This window comes from Leptinotarsa decemlineata, unplaced genomic scaffold (assembly GCF_025532065.1).
Source record: "Leptinotarsa decemlineata unplaced genomic scaffold, Ldec_3_MD MMD2_P_RNA_scaffold_2, whole genome shotgun sequence".
Taxonomy (NCBI): domain Eukaryota; kingdom Metazoa; phylum Arthropoda; class Insecta; order Coleoptera; family Chrysomelidae; genus Leptinotarsa; species Leptinotarsa decemlineata.
Genome location: NW_027412529.1, coordinates 13,730,449 through 13,753,535, shown reverse-complemented (window position 1 = coordinate 13,753,535; position 23,087 = coordinate 13,730,449). Strand labels below are relative to the sequence as shown.

The window sequence follows — 23,087 nt, the reverse complement described above, 5'->3', positions numbered from 1 at the left end:
AACACTGATGAGAATTTGTAAAACCATACAAAAAAGTTAGATATGAGTTGACTTCTGCAAATGGAACAATTCTGAGAAACACAAAATTGGTCATTCCAGAGACTCTTCGCAAACAGGTTATTCAGCTAGCTCATAATTGGGAATAATAAAGACGAAACAACTTCTCAGAAGCAAAGTTTGGTTTCCTGAAATAGATAAATTGATAGAAAATGAAATAAGGTCCTGTCTGTTGTGTCAAGCAGCAACATCCACTAAAAGTAGAGATCCAATTCAGATAACAGTTTTACCTACAGGAATTAAAGCATGGATTTTGCTGGATCATATGAACCTAATGGTTAATGCATCATGGTTGTAGTTTAGTTTGTTATGAAATATTAAGAGTGGACTCTAAAGCTGTGATTGATAAACAATTTTCTTTGTTCTCCCTATTTGGAATTCCCAATCAAATGAAAACGGACAATAGACCACCTTTTAATGGGCAAGAATTTGGTGACTTTGTTGATCATTTCAAATTCAAACATCATAAAGTAACCCCTTTATGGCCTGAAGCGAATGGACTTGCTGAAAGAACAGTCAGAACTATCAAGAAGACAATTTTGTGTGCAGTGATCAGCGGGCGAAATATTAAAGATTCATTAGAATCATTTTTAATGAGTTATAGAGCAGAACAACAGAAAAATCTCCGTTTGAACTACTTTTCAACCGATCCATGCATACGACTATTCCTGAAATTACCAACCAAGATGTAGATAGAAATTTAAAAATTGTTGATGAGAAAAATAAAATGAAATTCAGTAAGTATGCAGATGGAAGATTACATACTGAAAAACATGAATTAAATGTTGGAGATATAGTAATTTGCAAACAAAAACGTGTAAATAAATTTACCCCATCATATGATCCTATTCCATATATTGTTGAGGTAATTCGTGGTTCGAAGGTAACCGCGTCAAGGCTAGATAAAAAGATAACAAGAAATGCTCCTCACTTCAAGAAGATTGTAAAATCTGATCACATGAACCTGTATTGGATGTTATACCTGAATACGATGAAGATATTCATGATTATAGGAAAGCAGATGGAGAAATAAAGTCAGAAGAAGATGATTCAGAAGAAAATACATCAATTCAAGAAATTGTTCAAGCTGAAGTTCATGAACCCCCTAAAAGATAACAACCACATAGGAAAGCTAAATACCTAAATTATTCTTCTATATGAATGTGATATAATTGAAGTTAGAGAGGAAATGTAATGTTTCGTCCTGATGCATATGTTGTTTAATATTATTGTATGTCAAGTAGACAGTGAGTTGTCACTTTTCTGATTTAACTGAGGGATTTCTACAATTTCAATTAATATTCCAACACGAATTTTACAAAGATGTCAAAATAATTTGTCAAAATTACTAGTGAGTAGAGAAGTATATATATATATGTTTTCTTAAAGAAGACGGTATTCAATCGTATCTTTTATTGAAGAAATATTAACCAGCTGAATATCATATCTAACTTGATAAAAAAGTAGATTTCTCATATGTGTTTAACAAATTATCAATTAACTCGTACTGAACTCAGGTCACTGATGATCCCCCATAAATCTTTGGCATCGACCCCGCCTGTACAAAAAGTAACGTCTCTATAAATTATGAAGTTAGATATAATGTTGTTTCGATTCCATTTGTCTTCCGAGTAAAATAATGTATATAAGTTGAAGAATGGATCACCATTTCTCTGTCTCGTTGAACGTTAACGTTTTGTGAAATTCAACTTATGTTTGCCATAAAGTACTTGAAAACTGACAAAATCGAAAATTGCTAGTCTCTAGACAAGACGATGCTATCTGTTTGCATTTGTTTGCGTGTTTTATGATCTCTTTTACATTCAGTATAGACCGGCATATAAATCATAGTAAACAATTGGTCCCTTTACAGAAAAATGCACTCCACAGAATAATTTATATGGCTTTAGTTTCGTTTCAATAAAATGAGCATTTGCGATTCCGTATCGGACGATTCAGGGAATGAATGAAATTTCTATCGATATTAATGTTTACTTTCTTTCATATTTTACAGTGAAGGAGTATTTAACTATCGCGAAAGTAGGTTAAGAAGCATCGCGGTTTGAAATTTTCATTTTGCTGACAGGGAAGTGTACAAATATATAAATTATACAGTAATAAAAAAGTATTATTGTGATATTTTTATTTTCGTTTACTTTAACGATAACTTCTCAGATTCTGGATCAATTGATGTTTATAAATATCCCGATGGTTTATCAGCAAGTTTTTTAAAAAGAATTTGGCGTGAAAGCTATTTTCGTTTTTTTTTGTTTTTCAGGTCACTGCTTTTGGTACAACGGAAACAATAACTAGTGTATTAACTCGGGCACTACGACCAATACCACATCTTCTTTGATAATGTCTACGGCAGTGGTAGACGAAATGTCAGACATGAAAACCTGCAGACCACGGTAAAAAAAAAAACAAAAAATAGCTTTCACGCAGTTATCTCCGGCCTTGAGAGATTGCAGATTGGATGTTGAATATTCGGAATAATTAATAATGAAAACAAATCCAAATATTTGTCAAGAACCATCAGTTCATTGAATATAATAAATAAATATAAAACTTTCTCAATGGGGCTCAATGAGCTCCAAAGAAAAAAGTCAACAAAATCTCTACCTGGATATATTTTTTCAATGTAATGAAATCAAAATCACATATCCTTCAGAGACATCCTCATTGATAACTTCTTTGGACCTCATTACACACCTGTGTTCATAAAGATAACAATTATGAAATAATACCCTTCTCGAAAATAACAAAATATAATCCAGATAGAGCTTCTCTCTTAAATGTATTTCATAGACCGAGACATCTAGGACCCTTTTCAAAACCTGATGTTTTTGAAATATTTCAATTCTTTCAATAATAAAGATGATGATGATGAAGATCATTATTATTATGATTATCATTGAAATAATATACACAATCGTACATCATCACGGATGGAACCAGAACAACAAGCATTTCAACACCTAGACAAAACACTTCACATAACAACATAAAAAAATACAGAAGACCATCAGGAAAACACACAATTGAAAGGCACCAGAATTTGGCAACATTCACAGTTACTGGTAGAAACAATTAACAATCATTCATGGACTACTATCAAATGCTATAAACGACATAATACCACCGAGAAATACACCCAACTTTCTCACTAGAGGGATAACATACATGAAACATAAAAACAGAAAGACAACGAACGCAACTATCAAACTAATTACATGCCTGTCTGCCTAACCATACTTTACAAATTTATCACATCTATCAATACTCAAAAACTAGAGTCACAACTGCACCAACATACTAACCGCAGAAAAAAAAGCAAGGCTACAAATAACAACTGATCATAAACCTATTACAACACAGGCATTTTCCTTTAGTCCCATAGTTACAACAAGTACCTATAGTCTATACGAAGTCAATCCGAACAGCTAAATAAAGGACTATTGTACCGCCGTCTGATGAATTTACTAGTTAATAGCATATTAAACTTCCCACATGAAAATAGTGATTAGACCTCGTAAATTATACCACGCCGGCAATGCCATACGTTCGATAACTATATAGTTTGTATGCCATTCGAATTGACTTCGTATAGACTATACTTGAAATTTACAAAATACCAAACATAGTCACACAGTTTCTAACCAAAACTATGAAAACATGGAGAACTACAAATCAATATGATCACAGACATCCCAAATACAGATACCCACACAAAAAAACATGAAAATACTAAGAGACATCTTACAGGAAAGCGCACTAAATGCACTTTGGTTTTGGGTTTTGCCTCTCTCTAAATCCATTATCGAAATCACTACACCACTACATATGGTTTTCAAATTAGAAACAGAACAAGAACACAATACACTATGAACCACCTCAGGTATGTGGCTGACATAAGGCTAGACAGAGCAACATCAACCCAAATAAAATACCTCAACACAAAAACAGAAAACGCCAAGATATCGCAATGAAATTTGGAATAGAAAAATGTAGAATTATCAGTTTAAAAAAAAAAGGAAATGGATAGAAACTGAAAACATACGAATACTAAACCACGAACCACGAATATATAAACCCCATGCAAGGACCTTAAACTTACAAAAATCTCGGTTTTCAAAGACACACCAGACTGGACGATACAGAAATAAAAACTAATTCAAAAATATAACACCATACTAACCATCCTGAAACCAATTCAATAAAAAAAACAAATACACAACCGCAGAACATACTTCAATAAAAAAACAATAGCTCATTATACACAACAAAAATTAAAACATATTCAGGATACACACTTCTGAAAGTAAATGAAACACAAGGAGATGATAATATCCAAAGGCACAAAATAACACAATTGATACAAATACCATTTCATGGCCGCCGCTACAAAATGGTAAATCAACCACACAAAAGCAAATAACTCACATATAAATGGTTTATTCAAGGAAATCTTTATCTCGAGATAAAAAGATTCACACTAGCTACACAAGACCAAGTCAGTATCACCCTAAATCACAGAAACACATGACTCAATCATCAAATTAGATGATTGTGTGAAATGCCACCAACACACAGAAACAACAGACCATAAAACAAACGGGTGTAAACTTTTAGGCAGAACAACCTTAACAGAAAGACATAACATCGCAGCAAGAATTATGCACAAGAAAATAGCAAGAAACCATAACCTAATTACAGACAAACAAATATCATCCACAGCAACTTTTAGAAAACAAAGAAATAAAACTGTATTGGGACACAACACTTCACACAGACAGAATAATGGCACACAATAGACTGGATATCACATATGTACTCAAATAACAAAAGCTATTCCTGCAGACGCAAACATTGAACAAAACAACAAAAAGAAATAGAAAGATACACACCCGTAGCCATAGAGATAAGACATATATGGAGACGAGAACGAGTAGCAATAAAACCAATCATCAGGAATTTACAGGATGACCGTTTGGCGGGAGTTGGTTATTTTTCACTTGATTATGGGTTTCCATATGTTGCGTATCTCTACGCTAGCTTGGCTGAATACATTGTTGGACAACATGTATGCGACTTCTTTGAATTTCCTCCTAAACCAGTGTTCCTCTCTGTGTATGATCATAATATATTTATAAGGGACCCTCATTAGTGAATTCAATTGAATCCTTCGGTGTTCTTCCTCCATAACAATATTGTAGCTAAGAAAGTACATTCAAGGTATTTGAGCGTGCCCAGTTCAGATGGAAAAGTCTATTATTTTTTATTATTATTCGGATGTAATCATTAATGAACAATTTTTCTTTTCAAATATTAATACCATTTCTTTAATTTTCCAGAAAATATGTGGAAGATTTTCACTTCACTAGTTCAAAACTCCCAAGGAAAAGATGCGTGCAGAATTCTAAATATCGTCATCACAAAATTTATGCGAATATTCAAATCCCAGGAGAGACTTCGGTTTGAAATTCCTGTTTGTGTTTTAATATAACGACCTCGCAACTTGAGGTCATTTGCAGTTTCCTCCTACACATACTTGGGTTCATGTTATTCTTGTTGATTCAGTTATGGATTCGGTATCGTTCTGGTGAGAAGGGAGAAATGGTGAAATGTAATTATTCATTAATTGGGTACGAAATTCAACATTTCTCCTTCATATCCAACGGTCAGAAGGTAAATATAAGCAGTAATCGATGTAAACTATATAAACGTCTGAAAGCATTGAAACTACTAGAATCAAACTATGACACTAGAATGCTGAAATTTCTTTATGAATCCTAATTAAATAAATACCTATTTTTCATTCGAATGATTCCAAATGATATATCATTCACAACATACGTTTTTCTTCGGTAAAACACTGGAACCTCTTGGGCTAATAGCGCTATTTCCATTTTTTCATGACACCCACTTCCACAATATCCTTCCCTGTGCTGATTTGTACAGTTCTCTTGTTAATTGTGTGTCGTATGATTCTAGATATAATTTGAGTTGCCCATGAAACGTTTACTTTCTATGATACAGTGATTCACATTGACAAGAGATATGAAGAGCTGATTCTGTTCTGTAACTGCATTGCCTGCAGAAAATAAGGCCTATTTTGTTTAGATGTCCTCATAATGAGCAGTGTTATTTCGAAATAATAATATCTTCCAACTACCTATACAATAGTGTCTGGTAAACGTCTGTCGGAAAACAACTACTTCCCGGTTCACGAGATGGAGTTGTTACTAGTTAACAATCTTTCTCGTAGATTCAAATATGTAGCGGAGCCGTGTTAAAATTAATTGAGTCCCAGGCACTTTGCTGTCTGGGTAGGAACTTTCCTGTACTGATGAGAGGTAGCACCCTGAAATAGCGGTCTGCAGGTGATCTACTTGAATAATTTCAACATGGTCCTGCTGCTGGACGAACGATAAACATCTGCGAGACTAACATCTGTGAGGAATCGTGCAAAAATATCTGTTAGAAATAATTTAATATCCAGCGTGGTATTAGACGGGGAAGTAGTTGTTTTCCGACAGACGTTTACCAGACCCTACTGTGTACGTAGTTTCAAGAGATTGATTCGGAAAGAATTTCGAAATATTTATTTCCTTATGCGTATGTATCTTTTCTCGATCGTTTTCACTTCAGATTTCTGTTAGATTTGAAGGTAGTTGACGATGTTTCATGATGAATTTCATTAGTTTAAACTTCCATTGTCTAATATGATATAAAATGATTTGAAATCCCTGAAAGAATCAATAAAATTAAAAAGATAAGCTAAACAAATAACAATTGCATTAAGCAAAGGAACTGAAATGATAACGAAACAAAACACAAACAACAATTGAGAAATTGAAAAATTTCTAGCCAAGTTATTTCACGACGTTTCGATTATTAGTATCCACAATCGAAACGTCGTGAAGTCACGACTTGAAAAAAAAACTGAAATTACAATGAACTGAAATACAAGCAACAATTGCAAAATGAACAATTAACAAGAAATGAAAATTAAAATTGAGATATACCAAACCCAGTCACTGTTATTCCTTTTCCCTGTTTTGTCTTTCTACAAAAGTAGAAGCAAAGTAGCTCAGACAGCTGTTCGTCGGCGGCATATGGGAGTGGATTGATTACTGTGATTCTGTTAAATAAAATAAGGATACAACGATGGCTCCACTATCTTTTTTTATAAGGTCTTATTTGGAAAATATCAGAAACCTAAGGTAGAGAGTAGATACAACAGTTTTAATAAACGAAAGACATACCCAATTTCATACTATTTAATCAGATAAAGGTTAAGTCGTACGGTACTATTATGCAATTATAACAAAGCATACGATCATATATATTGAACCTTCTAAAGCCTACCAGAAGAATAATTTGCTGATACCAGTGTATATACATATATAAGAAAAAGTGTGTACCCAGGGCAAAATTCATGATTTTTTCTATTGGGGAATAAAATATTTTTGTGAGTTATGTTACCTCAAAAGGGCTTGAATATTGATGAATATAGCGAATTCATATAAATAATTATGTGATTTGTTTGAATGGTTAAATATAAACAGTTAAATATTGAATGTAAGAAATTAAATATTAACTCAAAACTATAATACTATAACTGGCCTTTCATCCAACTTTGATTCTAAAATAGTAACAACCACAGAGCAGATGAGGTCCTCAAGCAATAAGAAAGAAGGAGTGGTTGTATTTTTTACACGCTTTATATTAGCTTCACCTGTATGTATGTATGTAGGTATGTATGATGGTTTGTATGCATTTTTGTGTGTAACTCTCAAGATCGGAATCTGTATTGACAGAATTATTGCCAGTGTTGCTTGATCTATTCGCGGGCAGATGACGTTGTACGTAACTATCAATTATTGCTTGATCTATTTGCGAACAGATGGCGCATGTTTTAAGAATTATAAGTGTTAGCGAAATTTTGTACTACAGATGAAATATTTAAATATTTTCAATTACCCGTGATTCAGTACAGAAAAAAGTTTTGAACGAAACGGAAGATACATTTAAAATGTAATTCGATTATTTGAAAGCAAACCAGAATATGGATTTCAACAATGAAAACTTTATCATAAATTGTACACCTAAAAAATTCAGTTACTTAAATATTTAAAAAAATCGAAAAATTAGAATTAAGGTGCTTGACATACATATCAAATCAAAAGATTGATTTGAAAAATAAAATTATTCACTGAAAAAATATTTTTAGTCCATTAATATTTTGAATGAAATTTCAAATCAGAACATCAAGACTGAATTGTTTTTTGAAATTATTACTGCAAATTTTCTCTTTACTTCGAAATAAATTTTACAACTGTCCGCCCTCTGTTGGAGACTTACTGCATCTCATTAAACCAATGCTCAAACTTTATAATGTTATTTGAGAGGAATTTTACGCCGTCTTCGTGCGCCGTCTGTTAAAGATTTATAATACTAGTGACTAGAACTTAAAAAAAAAGTATTTTTGACAATAATTCGGACTAAAAAGTGAAAAATAAATATAGTTTAAAAAACTAATAAACACACTTTTGAAGAACATCGAACTGAAAAGTTAAAAAGATTTTTTTTAAATGAGCTCAAAACAATAACGAACGAAAAATACTAGTATTATTGTGAAAAAAGCGTAGGCGCTTTGTGCCATATTTTTATATATCAAGCGTACGTCGCTTTCTTCAAAATAATAGGTACTAGTATTTTTCGTTCGTCATTGTTTTGAACTTATTAAAAAAATTATTTTCAACTTTTCAGTTCGATGTTCTTCAAAAGCGTGTTTTTTAGTTTTTTTCAAACTATATTTATTCTTTTCGTCTTGTCACTCGCTAGGAATCGGTAAATCAGGACTATAGTTGGAAATATCTCTGTTTGAGTCAAAGAGGACATCCACATGGATAAATGGAGCGGAATCAGGGAATAGGAACACTCTTGTAGCCCTGGTTAACGTTTCCAAATCCTTCGGGATACAGGATTAGGTTGAGAAAATTTTTCGTAGGAAAGAAAAACCCTATAAGAATATTCGAGTACATTCTTGGAATAATAAAAACACAATGATGTAGTGGACTCACCTCTGGTACCAAGAGGGTTCTCTTCTGCAAATATATCGACAACTAGATTATCCGAAAGACAATATTTTCAATTTCAAACACAAAAGGGTACTGCTAGTTTACATCACATAGCATGATGATTCGCTTTTAATTAAAAGGGATTGGTACTCCACTTTGTCGACTGCTTGTCGTTCTCAAAAATAATTCTGTCAAATTTTTCAGTCATTACGGTTTTCAGTTTCAAATCTCAGATGAGTGAAAAATATATGATTTCAAACCCTATTTCATCATTCGATGCTTGGCAAATTACAGAGTTTCATAGAAACAGACTGAAAGTCATATGTGAACAATTCAGTATCCATTAGCTGGCAAATTATGACACATGATTGAAGTGGATATACCAAACGAACTTACAAGAACATTTCAGAAAATATATTGGCTCAAAAAATTAGAAAAGTTGTGACTACCAATTTATGTAACGTGCGATATTAGAAAGCTTAGAACAGTAGAAAACATAAAGAATGGCATGAAATAGGCAAAAACAGACAATGGAGGAGTCACTCTCCAACTAAAAATTTCATATTTTATAATAGTTGCGAAAACGTTTCGGAAGAAAAGTATTTCCCACATAAATGTTTTCAATGTGTTCATAAAACAGCTGTAAGTTGGAAATTGGCACCGTTTCATGAAACAGTTTAGAAATTGTTTGTGCTTCAAAGATGGTAATTTTTACTGCAAATGAAGTTTCATTGACAAATATATAGCGTATGATTAGCAGAATATAAGCGCACCACTTTTTTATTAATGATTTCAGAAGAAATTAGTGATTATACAAAAATTCATTCTCCAGACGTATTATCTCTTTAGTCACAAACTCAACTCAGTTTGTTCTAATTAATATAATCTTATAATATATATGTACTTTTCATCTATGAAAATCACTATATGTGTGTTATTTCATATTTTCTAATGGCAGTATTCCAAATGGCAAATGGCAGTATTCCATTTTAAAATGGCGTCGTTCTATAAAACTTGATATCTATATCAAGCATTTCAACGTATTTTAGCTACTATGTTACCCCTATAAAAATGTTAAGAAACACTTAGTTCTAGGAGTGATGGTATTGCGGCAGAGTCAGACTACTTTTAAAGCTATAGATTCCTACAAAAGTGTTTGTATGAAGATAGTTTAGATGTTTCATCTGAGAAGCTTCTTCCGTGGATTTTGAAAGCTGAATTTCGATGGAGTTTGAGGGGATATGCATTCAACCATTAATAACCTTTTCCTGTTTTTAGTAAGAAAAACTGTAGCACCAGGTTACGTGTGTCTTCGTCTAAACGAACCACTGTTTGATTTTCTTTCCAATGACCAATATTTCACTTCATTACACGACCTCTAAAATCAATGCCAGCTGATTCTTGTTAAGTGCTGCATTTTATTCTTGGCGAATATATATTCGCGGAGGCAATTTGATTTTATAACATTTATTTTTTATTTTGGAATTGTATTAAATATAAATAAAATAATTGGGAAATTATCGTTGAAGTGACAATATGTTAATGAAAATAAAATTGTGTTTGATAGCATTCCAATAAAATGATTTCATTGAAGCTACAGGAAGCAGTTATCAAATAAGCTTGAAATAGTTTTATAAAGATCATACAAACCTCGCAGAAAAGTTAGTTGTAAAATCGTTTCTGTGATAATTCCTCGACTATTTTATAATGGTGTTTTAATTTCATTTTATAAACGTTTTTATAACCAATTTATAAAACACTTTCATTGCCTACAACTGTATTGTGTTCACGGATCTAATGTACTCAATAAGCATCTTGGAAGTAATTATAAAATAGCAATACCATGGAATTATAGAACATTTTTGGGTTTCGAAAACCTGGAAATGAAATGAAATAAAAATAGCAGGATAATCGAAATGAACGGAAATTGGAATTAGGAGAAATCACTTTGAAATAACAAGAATGGAAGAATTCTATGTAGAATCAGATATAATGAAATATCTACAATAAATAGAAAAGTCTAGATTTATACAAGCATCCTACAGAAAATGGAAAAAGATGACTGAATGAGATAACAGGATGGATACCATCGGAAAAAAAGGAGGCAAACTAAGAAAATTATGATATGACTGAAGTAATAGTTTCTAGAAGTATTGGAAAAAAATGAATTGGGGAGAAATTTCAGAACACTTGATTGAAAAATGAAAAGTGGCATCAGCCATCGAAGTAGTTCTACTTTAATTTTTAAGAATGACTAATTTTTGGGAAAGAAAGTTATTGGCTTTCTACTACTCCATCTTGTTACAGAAAAATGTGGAAATCTTCCAAAGAAAAGAAGGAAATAATCAATTTCAAAAGAAGTAACTTCATACATAGATATGTAGATCATGTAAAGAAATAACTTCCAGACACAAACTGGAAGAAAAAGCCTTCCTTAAAAAGCTACTGTCATATCAACATTGAATTACACGAAAGAAAAATTCTTTCGAAACAAATACTTTCATATGAACACTGAATTGTACAGAAAAACTTTTCTCTATTCAGTTTGTATTCCAAATATTCGTTATGGAATTGAAGCAGATATCATTCACAGGATTTCTACACAATCCCAGTCAAAATTTGAAAGGGTTATATTTTTAGGAGTGACTGATTTTTGGGAAAGAAAGTTTTTGGCTTTGGAAGATTCCCACATTTTTCTGTATCAAGATGGAGTAGTAGAAAGCCAAAAACGTTTTTCCAATAGTTCTACTTGTTCATTATGTTATATTGTGGTATATGATTGGGAATGAAAAAAACGGTTTGAGATGAAGGTATAATTTAGTGTTTGAACTCAAGAAAACGCGAATAATAATCAATGATTCAGATCTGGCACTTCAGAAAACATGAAGTACCTTTTTCAAATAAACACTTCATTTATAAATCCAGCTGATATAAGTTCGGATGTTGAACAAACTCGTGTGAGAGAGCCTTAAGTAGCGTTCGACTTATGAACGTTTTACAACAGTCATAAAAACGGAAACGGGATTCCAGACTGAAACTATACTACTTTGCTCTGCAGTATAGCCAAATTGAAAATGTCAGTAGTTGCAATGAAACGATCCGCTCTGAATCAAATTTTTCCTCCTTCAAATTCGTAAACCTCGTTTCAACATGGACATAAATATAATGCGATATCCGCAATTTTAGGATAACGTCAATGCTCTATTCCGAACATGATCCAGTTTTGGTTGGGAATTCTCTGAATCTTCGACTTTTCGTGTGTTTGGTTTTTTTTGGTAACAACAGATAATTATCCAGATAGATGTTTGTGAGTATGAAATCTATCCTTTCATATTATGATAAATGGGATATAAACACTTCAAGTTCGAGAATTTCCTTGAAGAAAGATTACAGGATGGACCAGCAGAGAAAACACATAGACGCTCATCTTATTTGAAATCAATGAAGTGAAAGAAGAACCAGATTGGTATCAGAAACATAAAGGAAAATTAATCATTTTAGTTTCGAATCCTTATTTCATGAATTACTTTGTGAATAAAAAACTGAGAACCAATTTGGTTTAATAGCAGTCTTCAATGGCAACCCTGCTAAAATAATTTGTTGAACATTCAGTTTGAAAAAGGATCCATGCAATATTTTCTTCAATAGAAAGTCTTCTCTATTTTTCAACATTTCCACAATGTTATGTCTTCGAATATCCTGAATTCATAATGGTATAATTGAAACCTCTAGTGTGAAATTTCTCACACACCTGAACAAAAATACTACATGGTCTCGGGACTAACACATAGATGGCGCTAGTCTTATTGCATTCACTGGAAATCGACTGTGAAAACAAATATGATAGAGTTCATTCAACTCCGAATAATATTTCCGAATCCATCATTTTGAAATTGAGTCATGGTATAAGAATTTTGGAAAAGTCTAAATGGAATCTTCTGGGTGTACCTCTTTCTGAAGATTCACTCTCAGAATATCTTCGAGAAAAACGGGAATCACTCAAATTGCTGACCACCAGATTGAATGAACATCATGAACACGTTGCATTTTTTTTTCGAAAAATTGTTTGGCGATTCCATAATTTATGTACCCCCTCAGATGTTACCCCACTTGGTCAAGTTAAGTAGAGCTTGACGAATTTGATAATTCACTCTGTAATACGAGAGATATATTACAAACAATTATTTCAATAATGATTCATGGCTCCAAGCACACATCCTGTAAACCTTGGCGGACTAGGGCTACGTTCGGCTTCTTTCTTAGCTTCACCAGCTTTTCTGTCGTCAGTCAATAGTGTTTCTGATCTTATAGATTCCATCCTTCCTTCCATATTTATCAATATCAAAGACGGTTTTTATGCTGAAGGTGAATCACTCTGGCATGCCGTAACTAATATTGCTCCTCCTACTGATAAACAGAAAATACAAAAAAAACAAAATCTTGGTGACAACTATCTCTTTCATCCAGTAGCGGTTTAAACTTAGGTGTTTATGGGCCGGAGACTCAGTTATTCTTTCATGAACTCGGATAGAGAATAGGCCAAGCAACAAAAGGTTACCGTTCTACCTATTTTTTGATAGATTAGTATTGCTATTCAACGTGGTAATAATGTTTCATTCCTTGGAACTATTCCTTCTTCACGTCATTTTGATGAGATCATGTATTGTCCTCATTTTAGTGCGGAACTAAAATCTCTTTGAAACAAGCCGAAATATGTAGATATTCATCAGTCTCCTATCAAGGTTAATTCGCGAGTGATTGATCCACCTTTTTTTTTTCAGTGCGATCAATGGACTAAGGTCATTCTTGCCCCCCAAATATGAGTTGCGGTCCTCGTAGTTATGGTTACCTTTCAGTGGAAGAGCTTCATGAAGCAAGAGCCGAATCAGTTCCTCTACGAAACCCGCCACCACTTGGAAGGATCGATTGCAGCTTGAGATATGGTTCTTATGCAGATTCTGTGAAACATGTTCTTTCTTACGAATCAATAGAGAGTTGTCCTGAAAATCTTGAGAAAAAAATTGGATTAGATAATTTAGGAAACACTTGCTACATAAATAGCATTTTACAAGTGTTGTTCATGACAAAGAATTTCAAGAACGAGGTTTTAATGATGAAAGAGAACGAGAATGTTTTCTGTTTATTCACCAAACTCAAACATCTGGTTATGCAGCTGCAGTTTCGTAAGAATGTATCATCTTTCCCACCAACCGATTTCCTGAAGTCTTTGAGGTCCACTAGATACTCGTTAGGACAACAAGAGGATTGTTCCGAATTCTCAGGATTCTGGTTGAATACTCTTCGTGAGCAAAACGATAGCAGAATCAATACTCCTGACCGATCTGGATTGAATGATTCCATACAGTCTATCTCGTCCTGTGTTTGTAAATCTTTTGCTGGAAAAATCCTCACCTATTTACTTTGCAGTAAATGTTCAAGAGGTAGCAAAAACGTATGAGAATTTCTGGAACTTAAACTCGACTGTATTGCCAAACATGCGCCAAACTAACTGACTGTCATAAGAAAACAAGTACAGCTGAGGCACCAGTCAATCCACTACTAACACTGATGATCTTCAAACATGACTCAACCTCTGACGGAAGCACCAAACTCTTACGAAGGTTCAAAATAGATGAACACTTCAATCTAGCAGACTACTATTATAATCTTCATGCAGTCATTGTTCACTGTGGGTCTAGCGTTGAATCTAGTCATTATTACGCCTTGGTCAAAGACGAAACGGACTGGTTTAAGTTTGAGATGGTCATGTCACTAAGTGTTCTGGCGATGTATTGGCATATCAAGATCTTTAGATGATGTGGTGCTATAGGTTTTTCAGGGTTTTACTGCAGCTGAAAAAGCAAATGCGCCACTGGAATTAATGAATTCGCCCCTGAGCGCCAATTAATTTTTGTTGTTGTTGTTTTATAAGTTCAAGATTTGTATTGGAAGTATTGATAATATTAAGGATTAAATATACATCCAAATTACGTTTCTACAATGAATGAGTGGTTTTTTCAAAACTTACCACTTCTTAATCCAACGAAAACCAATGTTATATGTTTCCATAACAAGCAAAAAGTAGGAAAGGTAATCAACGTTAATCTTGAAAATGCTCAGATTGAACATAAAAATAATGTTAAATTTGTAGGTATTGAGGTTGATAAGCATCTCGATTGGAAACTCCATTGCTCTGGAATTGTCTCTAGGTTGAAATCGATTTTGAATGTAGGTCAAAAAATAAATTTGCCATTTTTCAATTTTCCTGCATCACTTATTTAATTTCTTTGAACAATATCGGTTCAATGGATGGAAGCAACAACGTTATTAATGACGATTATTCAATTAATTAATGCTTCCTAACACTCTTACTTTTGTAATTATCGCAAGGCAACCTAATTTTAATTGCCAGTTGAAGATTCAAGGAACAGTTTTTTTTATCCTGAATGGTTGTTGGTACAAGGCAAGTTGTGAATAGGGAAATAATTTAGAATCATAGAATTGAAAGAGGAATTACATTTATTTTGCTTTTTTCATCAAAGTGTTTCACTTACATTAAATTCCATGAGAGGAATTCAATCAAAAGACGGGCCGTGCTGTCGAAGGTACAACTCAGATTTATATTTTGAACTAACGACTTGACAAACTTCGCATGGATAGCAGAAAATATGTGCCTACATTTTTTTTCTGTCATAAGTGTCACATCAGTGGTGTCACCTGTAAATTATCTATAGTAGTTGGCTGCGTCTCATAGACTTTTGATTTCAACCATGCCCATAGAAAAAATCCATTGGTATCAAATCGGGGAATATGGGAGGTAAATCTGCAAAACTTCTTGATCGACTCAAAAAGTTATTATCGACAAAGGATCGCACTGATACTATGCAATGGAGAAGAGCCCCATATTGTTGAAAAACTATTTTATTTCGCGATAAAGGCATTGTTAATGCTTGAAAGAACTTGATTATTAAGAAAATGCTTCATCATTTTGGTTTATTATTGAAAAGTATGGTCCTATACTACATGGGCTGAAAAGTCTTAGGACTAACACATAGATGGCGCTAGTCTCATTGCTTTCACCGCTTTTTCAGTTGGTACTAACCTTCAAAAAGAAGCTATTGAAATTTCATGATAAAAAATAAATTCAATAATAACGAAATGAATTCGTTTCTCTCACTGATTTGTGTATGAATCAAAATCGTTTCTAGGTAGAAGGTTGCTTTTATGAACAACCGGAGAGCAAAGCTATGGGCAAAGTTTACCGAATACTATAAGTTGGTTCACTCCAAGGAATTCGTTTGTCGGTACGGCTCAGGATTGCATTTTTTGCGATTTCCATAAATCATATCGCCGACAGACGATGTCTGGAAGCCGCCGGCCGCATGACAGTTATACGAGGGCAGTTCCTATTCGCGATATCTACAGGGGACGTTCCGAAGTTGAAACTTCGCTTGCTCGGTTGTATCAGACAGATAAACAAAGATACGAAAGTAGTTGTTTGTCGATCAACTTCTAGAAACATGATAGATAAACTCATGAATAAATGATCTAAGAAACAGATCAGAGTGATTTACTGATGAAATGATAAACATACATTCAGAAAAACATGTTTTATTAACAAAAATAATACAATTATATAATGTTATATGTTTATAAATGATTTAAAATATTCAATTTTACATTGCATGATTTATGTTTCCTAACAATCTTCATGTCCTGGTTCATGAATTTTAAAGTAAAGTATATCCGAACTCTTGTATATAAAGATATATAATAATCGAAGAGGAATTTTTGACATGGATGTGAGAAAAGAATTTTCGAATATTTTGTTTTCAAATACTGTCCAATTCCCTTCTCACTGCCGATTTTATCAAAATTTTCAATGAATATGTTTTCCATCTCTATTACATGGTCAACAATATCTCTTGATGGGAACTTGGGAAGCCAACGCGACTTTCATTTTTTGAAAATTATTTCGATAAATGTGGTCATTATTAAGTTTAAGAGCCAATTTATATTGTTTAGTTCTATCATAATTATACATTGTTTCTATGTAATGTTTTCTTGTTTCTCCACCCTGAAGTAAAAACTGATAGGAAAACAAATTGTTTCGTGTCGACTTCAGTAAGTGCGGGATATCAAACAAATATACAAGTTTATGATCGTCTATCAGAAATATGGGATTTTCGTCTGTAACATTCAAAGTTTTCACCAACTTCTGAAAATTTGAACCCTGATCGGAAACCACCCCCATGATATTTAGGCATATACTTTTGCATCTTCGTACCGTTTTGAACAAAATATCTTTCAAATCATCAGAAGTTGCTGATGTCTTATAGAAAAAGTATGCAAGTGGTATTTTCCAATTGCTTGCCAAACCTCTGACCATTACTGTTAGAGCACTACTTGCTATGTCAGTAGAGGTCCCATTCAAACTTGTTTGGAAACCTACTATTTTGTCTCTGGAAATATCATAATAAAGATGAGATTTCAAAGATATTTCGTCTAGGCATAAAATACAATATCTTTCTTTCTCCTTCATGAGCCCAATCCTGAATTCAATAACACGAAAAATAAAATCGTTGAAGCCTGGTTCAACAATCCAATTTTTCGTGAAACGATGAAGTGTACTTTTTGACGGTAATCTACAAATTGTTGAAAATTTTTTGTATGCTTTCGGACCAAGAAAATAAACAGTCAATGCAAACTGTTTGAATTCGTCACTATACCTGGACCCTTTTGGTGCTTTATTTATCAAAGAAAGCTGTGCTTTCAAGAGCTTACAATATTGCTCAGGATATTTTCGATCCAGAAACTTGAAAACATCATCCAGAGTAATTCCGGTTTCGTCCAGTGCTCTTTTTGATGTTGAAGCTACTGTTTTCTCTAGTGATACAATTTTTTTTCGTAATGCCACTTTTCTTGGAGTTCTCGAAGAGAGTTTAGCAGATGTTTGGCTGCATTCATCTAAAAGAAAGATGTACGTACTTTCAATAATTGTTTTCTTGTCATCGTTTTTTTTTCCGAAGCATATAAAAATAGATCAGGTAAGTATATAATATAACGAAAAGATATTTCACCTCGTGATCCTAATTGATCCGTTTGAACCTGAGCATCAATGTAAATAAAATCCTTGCTAGTACCGGCAATGGCATCATCATCTGGAAGGTTTAAACAACAAAATTGATATTGTAAATTTCATATGTTAAAAAGTGGAATAAGATTTTTTCATCATTTGAATCTATAAACTTCACTGAACCAACCTTTCTGAGAACCATCTTGAGGCAGACGCAATGAAGGAACATCATAGCTATGAATACGAGAATTCACAATATCATCGGCTCTAAAATGTAAGCTGCAAATTTTAATTCTATTGTGACTCTGCTCTGGGGTAAGAGTTGCATATCTATGATTCCCAATGAAGCCTAATACATTTTTCCAACGTTGACACCTAAAAAAAAATTCAAGTATATCAATCGATAAACTGAACATTTTGAAAAAAGATTGAAATGAGTTTGGATTGGCAAATGCCGGCGGTATATTTCGTTATGAATAATTTTATACAACAAAACCATAAAAGGTATAGATAGGTAAAATAAAAATTAATGGTGAATATATTGAATGCATACCTTTCACTGTACTTTGGGCAGCGGAAAAACGAAATACCTGGGCTTCCCACCGTACTCAGACAACCATCCACTGAGCAATACGTCGACATTTTCACAAAATAAATATTTCGAACTCCGAACGAACACAACACTATCACAATACCAAAGTTTACCGTTTACTTTCATCAATAAAATTTACGTTTGAGTTAGAAAATAACGGACAACTTTCATTTCTTGACGTTTTGATAATGGAGAGTCAATGTTGAAAGCTAGAATACGATGCATTTAGGAAGGAAACAAGCACTTACAAGTAATTCCTGACAGTTCACATCACTATGGACAGCACAAACGTGCTGGGTTGAATTTTCTAGTGCATCGTCTTTTGACGTTTCCTCTCACACATGAGAAGTTTACAAAAGAAAAAGTGATATTATAGGAAATAGCAGTCAATAACGGTTTTTCGGGTGAATTTCAGATGATTTCATAAGGAAGAAGAAGTTGAGGTTAAAAATGAACGAAGTCTCGACTTTTAAAAATGACGAAAACCAAAATGAATATTTATCAGTTCCATACCACCAATACACGGAGAACTTTGGAAAGACTTTCAAGGAACTAGATATGAAGGTGATTTTTGAAAGAGCATTTAAAGAAACGCAAACGACAAAATCGAGAATTCGGGAAAGTCTGAAATTTACGGAATCGCGCTGCAAAATATTATGGAGAAACTAAAAGATCTCTCAAAATAAGACAGGTGGAATGGTGGCCTGGTGGATTGACGCGGGTGGTTTGCTCCACTCACTCAATCTACCGATGTGTTTGCCGGTGGTTCGAACCGCAAAGCCTGACGATCGATTTTCACTTCCTATCGTCCAACCTGTGTTAAGAATCACATGTTGGAAGGTAAGACTTCGTTAGTCTTTACCCCGCACAAGTTTCGACTTATGAGAGTTGTCGTTTTTAAGGGTGCGGCAGCTGTTAACATTAAAACAGTAGATATAAGTAACAGAAGATATAAGGGACATTTCATCAGTTCGGGCTTCTATTAAAAAGATTAACCAAAAATTAGCAATTTTATCAAAACGAAAAACTGAAATTACACGGAAATAACATACAAGCTACAACCAGAAAAATAAAAAATTGAAATATTAATAAAAGCTGAAAATTAAAAAATATTATTAACAAAAATGAAAAATAGAAATAAAAACTGAAATTAAAAGATTCCAAACCAAGTTACGTCACGACATTTCGATTCAAGGAAGCCGCGTATATGTTGTCCCACAACGCATTTAGTCAAGCTAGCGTAGAGATACGTAACATATGGAAACCTCTCATCAAGCGGAAAAACGACCAACTCCCGCCAAACGGTCATCTCCCGCTAAAACCAATGTAGCGGAAAGAGGAAAGAGGGGATAAGTGAAAGGTAAAAGCACCCGAATGACATATAAATAGTCAGATCTCGGAGGAATAATTCCAGTTATCACCCGTAGATGATTGTGGATACTAACAATCGAAACGTCGTGACGTAACTTGGTTTGGAATCTTTCAATTTTTATTTTTATTTTTCATTTTTGATAATAATATTTTTTAATTTCCAGCTTTTATTATTATTTCAAGTTTTCATTTTTCTGGTTGTAGCTTGTATGTTATTTCCGTGTAATTTCAGTTTTTGTTTTAATAAAATTGTTAATTTCGGTTATTCTTTTTATTTTTTTCAGGGATTTCAAATCAATTTATATTATATCAGACAATGGAAGTCCGAACTAATCAAATACACCACGAAACATTGTCAACCACCTTCAAACAAACATATAAGGAACACTTAGCACACCTTAAATAGACTAGAAAAATCAACAGTCGCCCATCATGTTTTGCAACGAAACCATTCCATAGACTTCAATTCAACATAATAATATTATGAATAACGATGATTGACCAATACCTAATAGTTTACTATATATATTTATTTGAAGGTGGCCTTGAAGGCCACCTCCGAATGAAAGTGGGCAAGGCTGAAAGAATCTGTAAAAAATTAAAAAGATTCACTGAAAAAATAACAATTATATTAAGCAAATACAAAATGAAATTACAATGAAATAAAATACAAGCACCAACCAAAAAATAAATATAAAAAATTGAACTATTAACACGAGACGAAAATTACAAAAAAAATTACTAACAAGAAATGAAGAATCAAAATTAAAAGATTCCAAACCAAGTCACTACACGAAGTTTCAATTGTTAGTATTCACAATCGCCTTAGGGTGATAACTGGATTTATTTCTCCGAGATCTGACTATTTTTAGGTCATTTGAGTGCTTTCACCCATCCCCTCTTCCCTCTCTCCGCTTCATCGGTTTTAGCGGAAGCTGACCGTTTGGCGGGAGTTGGTCGTGTTCCGCTTGATTAGAAGTTTCCATATGTTGCGTATCTCTATGCTAGCTTGACTAAATGCGTTGTTGTACAACATATAAGCGGCTTCTTTGAATTTTCTTCTAAACCAGTGTTGGATGATTACAGCTTGAGCCCACTTTATGTTATGTTAATGAGTCCAAACATGCTCTGCTATTCCTGATTTGCTGGTTTCTCCTCGCTGTATGTTTCTTGTGCTTGGAAATGTGAACTTTCAATGGCGTCTTAGTTTCACTGATGTATGATTTTCCACATTCGCAGGGTATCCGGTAAATGCAATTCTTGGAATCGCAGTCCGCGTTGGGTGGCCTGGTTTTCGTGAGGCTGCTACGGATAGTGTTCCCAGATCTGAAGCAGGTTCTGATGTTAGAAAAAGGATTGATGTTAGGAGAAGTATTGGGTCCAAGTATAACATCAGAACCTGCTCAAGATCTGGGTATGAATTTGTACTATTTTTCAGAGTCTGAAATTGACAAAATAGATGGTGAATATTACTGTAGTAATACACGTGTTTCGATTACCAAGTGATCATTCAAGAGAAAGATCCGTTTGATCTTCCTCTTAAAAAACTCCAGTAATATTCATTACAACACCAAAGGTTCCAAAGAGTGCATTACAAAAATATATGGTGCCCAGGTAGCAATACTCAATTGTAACTGTAAGTTTTCTATAACTGAAATTACATAAACTCGGTGTTTTCCTTTTCCATTGTGATTGCACAAGTACCTAATGAATTGAAATAATAATGAAGTACGAATCGATATCGAGGTAGTTGAGGTTCTGTCTATTCTCATAGAAACTTCCACGAACCTTCAAAAGCAGTCCTTTTCTCTTCGGACAAATAACCGAACAAATGAAGTATTCAAACATTTTCAGCTTCAGTTGGTTGCTGCTATCCAGGGAATACAATACAACCTACTCGTCTCGTGAAGGACTTCGTTTGCGGGCGTTTTGAGGATGAATGAAAATGAAGTGGCTTGAAAAGTCCCGCCCAGCGCTGGCACACTTTTGGACAATCAATTCTCCTTCTTTGGAACTCGGCGAAAGAGATTACCAAAAGGGAGAGCGGCAATTACGCAAAGCCGGAGGTGATTTCAACTTTCTGAGGGTGAACTTTCATCGTGTGATGGAGGGCGCCATAAAAGTAAACTTCTGTCCATTTATTTGTTGTTTATTTCATTTGAGAAAACGGGATTGTCGTACGGAATGTGTTTAACAGGTTACCTTTCGGCTTCTGACAGAAACATAATTTAAGGGGTAATTCACGGTGGATGTATCCAAACAGAATTGAGGGCGAAAAAGAAAATGGCAAGGCAAGAAAATGACAATGGTTTTAACACAATTCTACCGTTTACGAAAAATATCTGAGTTTTTTTTCTTCTTTCCTTTTTTTTTATAATCTTAGTTCTTTGAATTGATTTGTATTTCATGATTGTTTCAAATTTCAAATGTAACAGGTACTCCTTGTTGTTTATTCATTATTTGGTACTGAATGAAGTTCTATGTATCCTTTTCTACCTGAAAATGAAGAATAACAGCAGTCAGAAAGGTTTTATATTCGAGAAGTAAATATGTTTATTAGTGTTTTAGACTATGCCATTTAATATAAATATACCTATGTAAATATAAAAATACATACATCAAAGGGATCTTCACAACAGTATAAGCAGCTCGTTGCAGTCAGTTTCGGGTTCTTAAATTCGTCCCTTTTTATAGCTTTACACCACTTTAATCGAATGTTTGCATTCCTCGGCACAAGAAAAAATACTTTTTGAGGAGCAGTTTTCGTTGTATTGTTGCACTTTGGAACTATGCAGTACCTACTTATAAACTGATTTTCCACTACTTTCCATCTTTAATTTATTGAAATTATCAAGTAATACAATACAGAATCAACTATGTTTACTTCTCTGTGCTTTGGATCGCT

General features: G+C 33.6%; 1 protein-coding gene and 1 long non-coding RNA gene across 4 annotated transcripts in view; one reads left to right on the top strand and one right to left on the bottom strand.

The window, feature by feature from the left end:
* Positions 1–23,087, top strand: part of LOC111512640 (monocarboxylate transporter 2) — a 311,021-nt gene that overhangs the window by 143,372 nt on the left and 144,562 nt on the right. The gene's annotated exons all lie outside the window — the stretch shown is intronic.
* Positions 16,739–18,920, bottom strand: LOC141486186 (uncharacterized). Its single transcript, XR_012467678.1, has 2 exons — positions 18,407–18,920; positions 16,739–18,304 (listed from the first exon to the last, which is right to left on the bottom strand). It is a non-coding gene; the product is annotated as an uncharacterized lncRNA (long non-coding RNA).